The following is an 8,633-nucleotide window of genomic DNA, read 5'->3' as shown; positions in this document are numbered from 1 at the left end:
GTTTTTATGAAAAATTTAGCGACTGCAGTGGTCTTAATTTTATATCTGTTGCATTTCCATTCCAAATTTCTCACTTTCTACTTCCCTTACATGCTTCCCAATACTCACTTCACACTTAGCATTTTGTACATCAAAAATGTAGTTACCTTAGCACAATGAATTTCATGTACCATCTCATAATAATCTTTGTGCTATTTTTCACATCTTTTCTTTTTACACATATCATAATTTTGAATGTTTTCATTTTCTTTGAACAATCAATGACTTACGAGTCTATTGTGAGATCATTTAAATTGACTTGCATTTATGTTAGTGTGGATCTGCTGCATGATGAATTATCTCAACTTTTTTTTTAAGCCTTTTTATCTACATGGAGCATGTAGAATCTTCTTCTCTTTGTTTTTTGAAACTTTAAAAGTATTATGCCGATGTTTCAGGCCTCCTTTTTTTTCTGAGGAAAAGAAATCCTGGTATTATCCTTGTTCCAAGTCTTAAAAGTAGGCAGCGATTGGAAGAAAGATGGCGGTGGCTTCGGACGTTTGCAGGAGAAGCATTTGAACCTTGCACAGATTTAATTGAATAAGAACCCCCAACCAGCAAACCTAGATGTTACATCCAAACAAAAAAGAACTAAAAGGAATAAAAATGGAAGGTGAATCTAACAGATTTGAAATCAACACTCCAGTTTTTTACAAGAAAAAGAAAAAGTATTCTGTACATAAGGAAAAACATCAGAAGTGTTCCGGTGAAAGCTTCAGAAATTCCTTCCTGGCAGATGAACAGTCTCAAATAAATAAGAGCAAAAAAAAAAAGAAAAAATTTCCAGGAACTCATTTCTTCTCCTTTGAAAAAATCAGAAATCTGTGATGAGACTGAAAAGGCCACTTCTACATCCAAAAAGAATAAAAAGAGAAGAAGTAGTGGTTTAGGAGTAGATGAGGAAACAGGTGTCGTGTATGTTGTTGTGGATAAAGAAAATATTGAGAACATGCCAAAGAAAAATTTGAGAAAGGATGTCGACGTCGTTTATGTTTATATGAGCAAAGAACAAAAGTCAGTAAAAACAGCTGAAGCAGATGAATTGCATTCAGTTACTACGTCATGTCAAATTGAATCAGAAGAACCACATAATAAAGTTAGGGGAAAAAAGAAAAAAAAAGACAGAGGAAATAAGCATACTGTGATGTGCAGGAAAATCCATATGAAAGCATTGCCTTGCCCCACTTGGAATTACATGGGCAAGAATCCCTGTTCTCTATGGGTCTAGAAGATGAAATTACAGACCTAACAGTATCTGCTGATAAAAACAAGTCTAAGAAAAAAAAGAAGAAAAATTCAAATAAACAGAAATATGAGGCATTGGCCATGCCTGAGAGTCTTGAGAATGTGTACTCTGACTCTGAAAGAACACAAGCTGTGAGTGATATTAGTATTGTAGAAGATAGAGATACACTTAAAGAGATCAAGGGATCTGACAGTACAAAGAAAAAGTCTAAAAAAAGGAAGCAAAGGTCTTCTTTTGAAAATGTCATAGCCTCTGTTGATGAATTTTCAGAGTTTGATAAGAGCTCAGAGAACACACTCTTTGATTCACCAGAAGGAGATGGTACATTGATTGAAGAAAGTGTGAAACCCAGGCCAAAAAAGAAGAAAACCCAGTCCAATCCAGAAGAGAACCATGAGGAAGTGGCACAGAGGTTAGAATCTACAAATGAAGAAGAAAGCAATTTGGAATCAGCTAAAGATTCAGAAACAAAATATTTATCTGAAGATTCAAGAGATTCAGATGATTCTGATGTGGATTTGGATTCTGCTGTAAAGCAGCTTCAAGAATTTATTCCTGATATAAAGGAAAGAGCTGCCACTACAATTAAGCGAATGTATCGGGATGACTTAGGACGGTTTAAAGAATTTAAAGCACAAGGTGTCGCTATTAAGTTTGGCAAGTTTTCAGCAAAAGAAAATAAACAGTTGGGAAAAAATGTGGAAGAATTTCTATCCCTGACGGGAATTGAGAATGCAGATAAGCTACTGTACATTGATAGATATCCAGAGGAGAAATCTATAATCACTGATTTAAAAAGAAAATACTCATTTAGATTGCACATTGGTAAGGGCATTGCTCGACCCTGGAAACTAGTACACTATAGAGCAAAGAAGATGTTTGATATTAATAATTACAAAGGCAGGTATAGTAAAGGAGATATGGAGAAGTTAAAGATATACCATTCTCTCCATGGAAATGACTGGAAAAAGATTAGTGAGATGGTGGCCTGAAGTAGCCTCTCTGTTGCCCTGAAATTCTCCCAGATCAGCAGTCAAAGAAATCGTGTTACTTGGAGCAAAACAGAAACTCAGAAATTAATCAAGGCTGTTGAAGAAGTGATTCTAAAGAAAATGTCTCCCCAGGAGTTAAAGGATATGGATTCTAAGCTCCAAGAAAATCCTTAAAACCGCTTATCAGTTGTTCGGGAAAAGCTCTACAAGGGCATATCTTGGATAGAAGTAGAAGCTAAAGTGGAAACAAGAAATTGGTTGCAGTGTAAAAGTAAGTGGACTGAAATTCTAACTAAGAGAATGACAAATGGTCGGGATGTATATCGTGGAGTCAATGGCCTACAGGCCAAAATCAACCTTATTGAGAGGTTGTATGAAATAAATGTGGAAGATGCTAATGAAATAGATTGGGAAGATCTTGCTAGTGTCATAGGTGATGTTCCTCCATCTAATGTTCAAAATAAATTTTATAAGCTGAAAGCAACCTGTGTCCCCTTTTGGCAGAAAAAGACTTTTCCAGAGATTGTAGATTATCTTTATGAGACCAGTCTGCCTTTGCTTAAAGAAAAGTTAGAAAAGAAGATGGAGAAAGAAGCCACTGAAATCCAGACTCCTCCCGCACCAAAGCAAGTTTTCCTGTTTAGTGACATCTTTTATTGTGAAGACAACAGTGAGGGAGAAGACATAGATGAAAAAAGTTAAGTGGAGGTTACCATTTCCTTGGTCCTTTTTCTTAGCTTGGTTGCATTTATACGCATATACATGTGTCAGCAAAGCTATTTTCAGTATTGGTGTTTATTAAAGAATGTGCAATTGCTAGAGGAAAGGTTTGAAAACGATCATTTGTGTTGTACAGCATTGAAATTTTATTAATGCATTCATATTAAAATTTGTTTGAATGTGAAAAGAAAGAGGAGGCTATGAGATGATTTAATATTTCTGTACCATTATATTGGAAATAACAGTTTTATAAAACAAAAATATCCCAAGTCCCTCTCATTGTATCAGAAAATAGTCATACCACATGATCATTTCATTATGTGGATCCAATTATGTGCACACAGTTTACTTTCTGGTTTTCAAATTGTTTATATTGTGTTCTCAATGCTTATAAGCATTAGATGGAAGTTGTAGAACTCCCGTTCCCTTAGACTGATCTCGGTTCCCATGTACCTAGCATGTGAGTACATCATATCTTCCTGAATGTGGTTCTTGTGTTTAAAGATACATATTTTTCATGCAAGATGCCCCCTCAAAGCAAGTCACTGAATTCTTCTGGTGTTCAACTAAAGAAAAAGCAGCAGCCCATTCCATTGCTTTGAAAAACTGGCTCTGTTAGACTTATTGAAAGATGATGTGTTGGTCTCATGTTTAACTCATTCCTAATTGATTTTCAAGATAATTTTAATGTTGGGCTATTGACTCAGTCAGGGTTCAGTCAGGAAAACAAAAACCACTCTAAATGTTTCAAACAGAGAAGGATTACTATAGCGATTGTTTCAAAATTGTTAAATGGGATATAGGACCATAAAGAGGAAGGTTGAATTGTCCAGAGGTGAGGGACTGCAGGGAAGCTGCTGCAGCCACTGCAAAGCCTGCACTGTTGCGTCCCTGTGCTGTCTCCTGGCTGCTCCATGGTCTCTGGGTTATCCATTGCTGCTGCTCTTGCTGAAGCCTGTGCTGCCACACAGCCACCACAGGGACTTGCTGTCTCCATGGAACAAATGGCTTCTGCCTCCCTCTTGCCTCTAAGTATCTTACAAGTATCTCCCATGGACAGCCTCTTAAGCAGAACCCCTCCAGCAAGGGAATCTGAGAAATTTTCAGGATTCTAGTTGCATCTGTATAGAGGAGAGCATAGAAAGGAAAATGTAGATTAACGATATCCAGTACAGCGATTTTTACCATACATGCCAAGATATGATTCCACTGTCTCTTTGGTGCTCTCTTTGATGTTGAATATAATGCTGGTTAATTAAGCTTCCGAGTAAGCATTTCCCTAAACTTGTCATAGTAGGAGAGGAAGAATACAGTGTAACAAGTTTAAGAGTCCATGTTCACCACTATCCCCAGCACCTATCACAGTGCTATGCAAATAATAGATACCCAATAAATATTCAGTTAATAAATGAATGTTTTCTTCCCAGCGGGCATTTCCCTTTTAGTCACTTTTTCCAGCCCTTCAAACATGCTAGTTTTCATGCTGATGGGAATCTAAATGGTATATTCCTTTTGAAGGACAATCTGGTAAGATATGTCAAAACCCTTGAGGAGGAAATACATGTTCTGTAACCCAGCAATTCCACTTCTAGAAATTTATCCTAAGGAAATAATAGAACTAATACATAAAAATGGCACATTTATGAAAGAGAAAACAGAAAAATGTGTTCCTTTATAAGAAATTTGTTAAATTATGATGTATTTCTAGAGTGAAATATTATGCAGTAATTTAAAATGGTGGTAGTTTTGATTGACATAAAAAAAGTTAACAGTATTAGTGACTGAAATATTTCAGAGGTGTGTGTATATTTTCTTAATTTTGTACAAGTTAAAAAATAAAGGAAATAGTGTATTTAGAAGCATTAAAATGTTTGGAAGGAAAAAAAAAGTAGGCAGCATTTTCTTGATGCTTTCAAAATGTTCTCTCTAGTTTTAATATTTGGCAACTTGCCTAAGAGGGATTCACTTCCTATTTAACTTGACTCTGTGGATTTCATGGATCTCCAAGTCAGTATTTTTCCATCAAAATTGGGAAATTTTCTGGATATGTATCTTCAAATATTCCCTACCAAAATCTCTTCTTTTTTTCCTGGTCTAACTACTTTTATATATGGCAGATATTGTTCCAGAGGTCCGTGAGCTGCTAAGATTTTCCTTTGTAATCTCTGTTTTCAGAAATTTACTCTATTTATTTACTCAATAAATTTTACTGAGTTGTTTCCAAGTACACTTATTCTTAAATTGCCCCCTCCCTGAATACAGGATGCCATGTTTGCTATGAGCATCCACAACATAGGAGTAACTACCACTAATGAATGTTTGGAAAAGTGAGTTGACTTCTGGGAAAGGTGGCAAAGTAGGGAGATCCAGTACTCAATCTTACCTCTAAAACAGCTAATAAACAAGCAGGAAGTGCCTGAAACCGCTGTTCTGAGCCCTGGAGGATAGAACATTGTATGGCATCCAAGGAAGTGTGGGAGGAAGAGGCTAATCAATTGCTATAAAGCACTGACAGTAGCAGTCTCTGCGCTGCAGTTGACACTGCCAATCACCCAATCTCTCATCAGAGAGCCCCTTGCTGACTCCTGCTGTCAAAAGGGACATAAAAATCCTCTTCCCAAATAACCAGAGCAGGGGAGGCAAATTTGGATCGCTGGGAGCCTTGTCTGAGCAGTGTTATAACTCGCCTTGTAGTAAGATAGCAGCAGCCATTACTTCAACTCTGTTCCTAACAGCGCAAGGAGGGGAGAATTAAGGAAAGAGTTCCTCCTCAAGGTTACAGAGAACAGTTTGCTGAAGGTTACCATCTACTAGGTGAGATAAGAAAGCTCAGAACTAGACAGTTACATCTAGGGCCAATTATTTGTTTACATGGGCAGGCATTGGGAATTGAACCTGGGTCTCCGGCATGGCAAGCAAGAACTCTGCCTGCTGAGCCACTGTGGCCCACCCTGACCATCTGATATTTGATAAGACTACCAAGTCCTCGCAGGTTGGAAAGTATAGGCTCTTCAACAAATGGTTCTGGGAGAAAAGGATATCCATAGGCAATAGAATGAAAGAGGATCACTTATCTCAATCCTTATATAAAAATAAACACAAAATAGATCAACTATCTAATAAAAGTACAAGCACTTGAAATTCCTAGAAGAAATCATAATGAAACATCATCAAGATATTGTGATAGACAATGGATTCTTAGGCTTCATGCCCAAAGTACAAGCAATGAAAGAAAAAATGATAAACTGAACATCCTCAAAATTCAAAACTTTTGACTCTCAAAGAACTTTGTCCTTACTGGGGATTGGGTTGAAAGGAAGGTCACCAGCTTATTTGCATCCTAGACTTTTTTCTTTAGATAGAGCTGTCATTCAGCAAGTTGATCCCCATTGTCCCAACTGGTTACTGTGTCTTTCAACATATCTTGCTTCGTTCCCTGCTGGAAGGAGGCTTGAAGCAGGATCTGCTAGGTGCTTTTTCCCCAGACAGGTTGTAAATTTAGCTGTGCCTAGAGCTGATACCCAAATTTATAATCAGAAGCCACAATCTGTGCCTGGCCGTATACCCCACACCTGTTCCTGGAAGTGAGGGCTTCTATTTTTACCCAGAGAGTGGATCCCAAGGCAGTTTGTAATGCCGGTGAAGGATGGACACCATCCTCTGCATCTTGGAGGTATCTACTCACAGATCTTCATCTCAGTTTATCAGTCTCTTCCTTCCATTCTTCCCTGGATGGTGACAGTCTAATTTTGGTCTCTGGTGTCCAGACACAGCACAAAAATGTTTCAGACAGTTTCTGACAGCTAGTGCTTACCAGGAGTGCCAACAGAATCCTGGATCTCCCTTCCTGACTCTTTTTCATCTTGTCTTCTGGGATCTTTTTCATCCTATCTATAATAAGAGTTGGAGAACCGTTATCCAAACTTACTCAGTTTATCTGTCAGTGCTGATTTGAATCTGTTATTGAGATTCAAAAAAGTCCGCATTTTTTTAATCCATTCTTGTGGGGGCAGACTATTGTGCATGGGAACTTTTGATTAGATTGTTTCCATGGAGATGTGATCCCCTCCCACTTCAAGATGGGTCTTAATCTTTTTCTGGAACCCTTTATGATAGGATAAAGGATAAAGCAGGGAGTCATAATAGCTTGGAGAGAGAGAAATGCCCAGAGACATTTTAGAAGCTTAGAGAGAGACACTGAAACAGAGCCCATGTGAGAAGGACCAGCACATGTCACCATGTTCCTTCCCTCTTCTTGTGGAATGACAAATATACAAGTGTAGATCACAAGATATTTATCCATAGGTTTTAAGACTTCATTACTTCTTTTATTCATCTTTTTCTCTCTCTGAGTCATTTTGGAGAATGTCTATTAAATTTTTTTAAACCCTATTGATTACTTTTTTTGCATTTTTCATAGAGCTATGAATTTTCTCCCATTTATGTATAATAATTAAATGCTGTATTTTCTGTCTTAGGATTTAAATTTGAATATTTTATGAAATTATGTATCTTTCCACCTATTATAAATATATGTATATATATTTCTTGTAAATTTTTTAATAGTTTTTTTTTCTCAAAGTCATTTCAAGGCCATGTTTTGTCTGAATATTTTTCTATTTGATTCTTTTTGGATCTATTTCCACTCTTAATTTTTTTCTCTTGAATATAGGTCATATTTTCTTCTCTTTGCATGTTTAGTATGATTTTTTTGTAAATTGTGACTAATATATTGTAAAGATTATAGATTTTCATTTACTCATCTGGAGAATATTGATTTTTTTAGAAGAAAAAATTCTTATTATTCTATTAAGGTTTTGTGTTTCATGTTTATTAAGGTAGGTCTATTTCATCTTGCCTTAGTCCAAGAGAATAGTTGTTAGACAACTTCTGTGACCTGCTACCTACTCCTAAAACATCTGCTTTCTATTTCAGCAGATCAAGTGATGGATTTGCCAGTCTACACATGCCTTAGTCCACAATATTTCTCACCACACTGTGCATTTAGCTGTATTTTTCACTATTTTCAGACTTTCAACAGATTTCTTTTCAACTGAGCTGCTTGGAGTTTTCACCCCATGCATGCTCAGTGAAGAGACATCAAGTAATTGAAGAGAAACTGACCTGCAGGTATCTGGTGGCTTCACTGATGGGTCTTCCTTTCTTCCCGCATTTCCCTTCTAAATTGACACATATTCTGCCAGCCCCATATCCAGACCTGTGTTCCCACTGAAATAAGATTCCTACTTTCTCGTTATGCTTCATTAGTTGAAAAGCTGGATAAATAAGCATCTTATAGTTTGATTCTATTCTTTCAAGAGTCGAAGTTAATTTGTCCTTCCTTTTGGTCACTCAAGCAGTTAGTTTTTATATTTTGAGTTGTATTTATAATTGTAATTTATAGAAGGATGGGCTTGATAGAAACTATTCAGTTTTTGCAGAAATTGTATATACGTATACATACACATATAAAATCTTTAAATTTATGTAATACTTAAAATAATTGTATGCATAACACAAATAAACAAATGATTAAATAAATAAATACACAATTTTGAATACATTAAGTCTTTACTCAAGTTTCTAATTGCCTTTTTTCACCTTTATAGTAATATTGTATTCCCGATATTAATTAT

General features: G+C 36.3%; 1 pseudogene; it reads left to right on the top strand.

The window, feature by feature from the left end:
• Positions 1–512: 512 nt before the first annotated feature.
• LOC143680799 (transcription termination factor 1 pseudogene) lies at positions 513–3,291 on the top strand (annotated as a pseudogene).
• Positions 3,292–8,633: the final 5,342 nt, after the last annotated feature.

The sequence above is a fragment of the Tamandua tetradactyla genome, chromosome 4 (assembly GCF_023851605.1).
Source record: "Tamandua tetradactyla isolate mTamTet1 chromosome 4, mTamTet1.pri, whole genome shotgun sequence".
NCBI lineage: Eukaryota > Metazoa > Chordata > Mammalia > Pilosa > Myrmecophagidae > Tamandua > Tamandua tetradactyla.
Note: the sequence above shows the minus strand (reverse complement) of the source record. Positions and strands in the feature narration are given on the sequence as shown.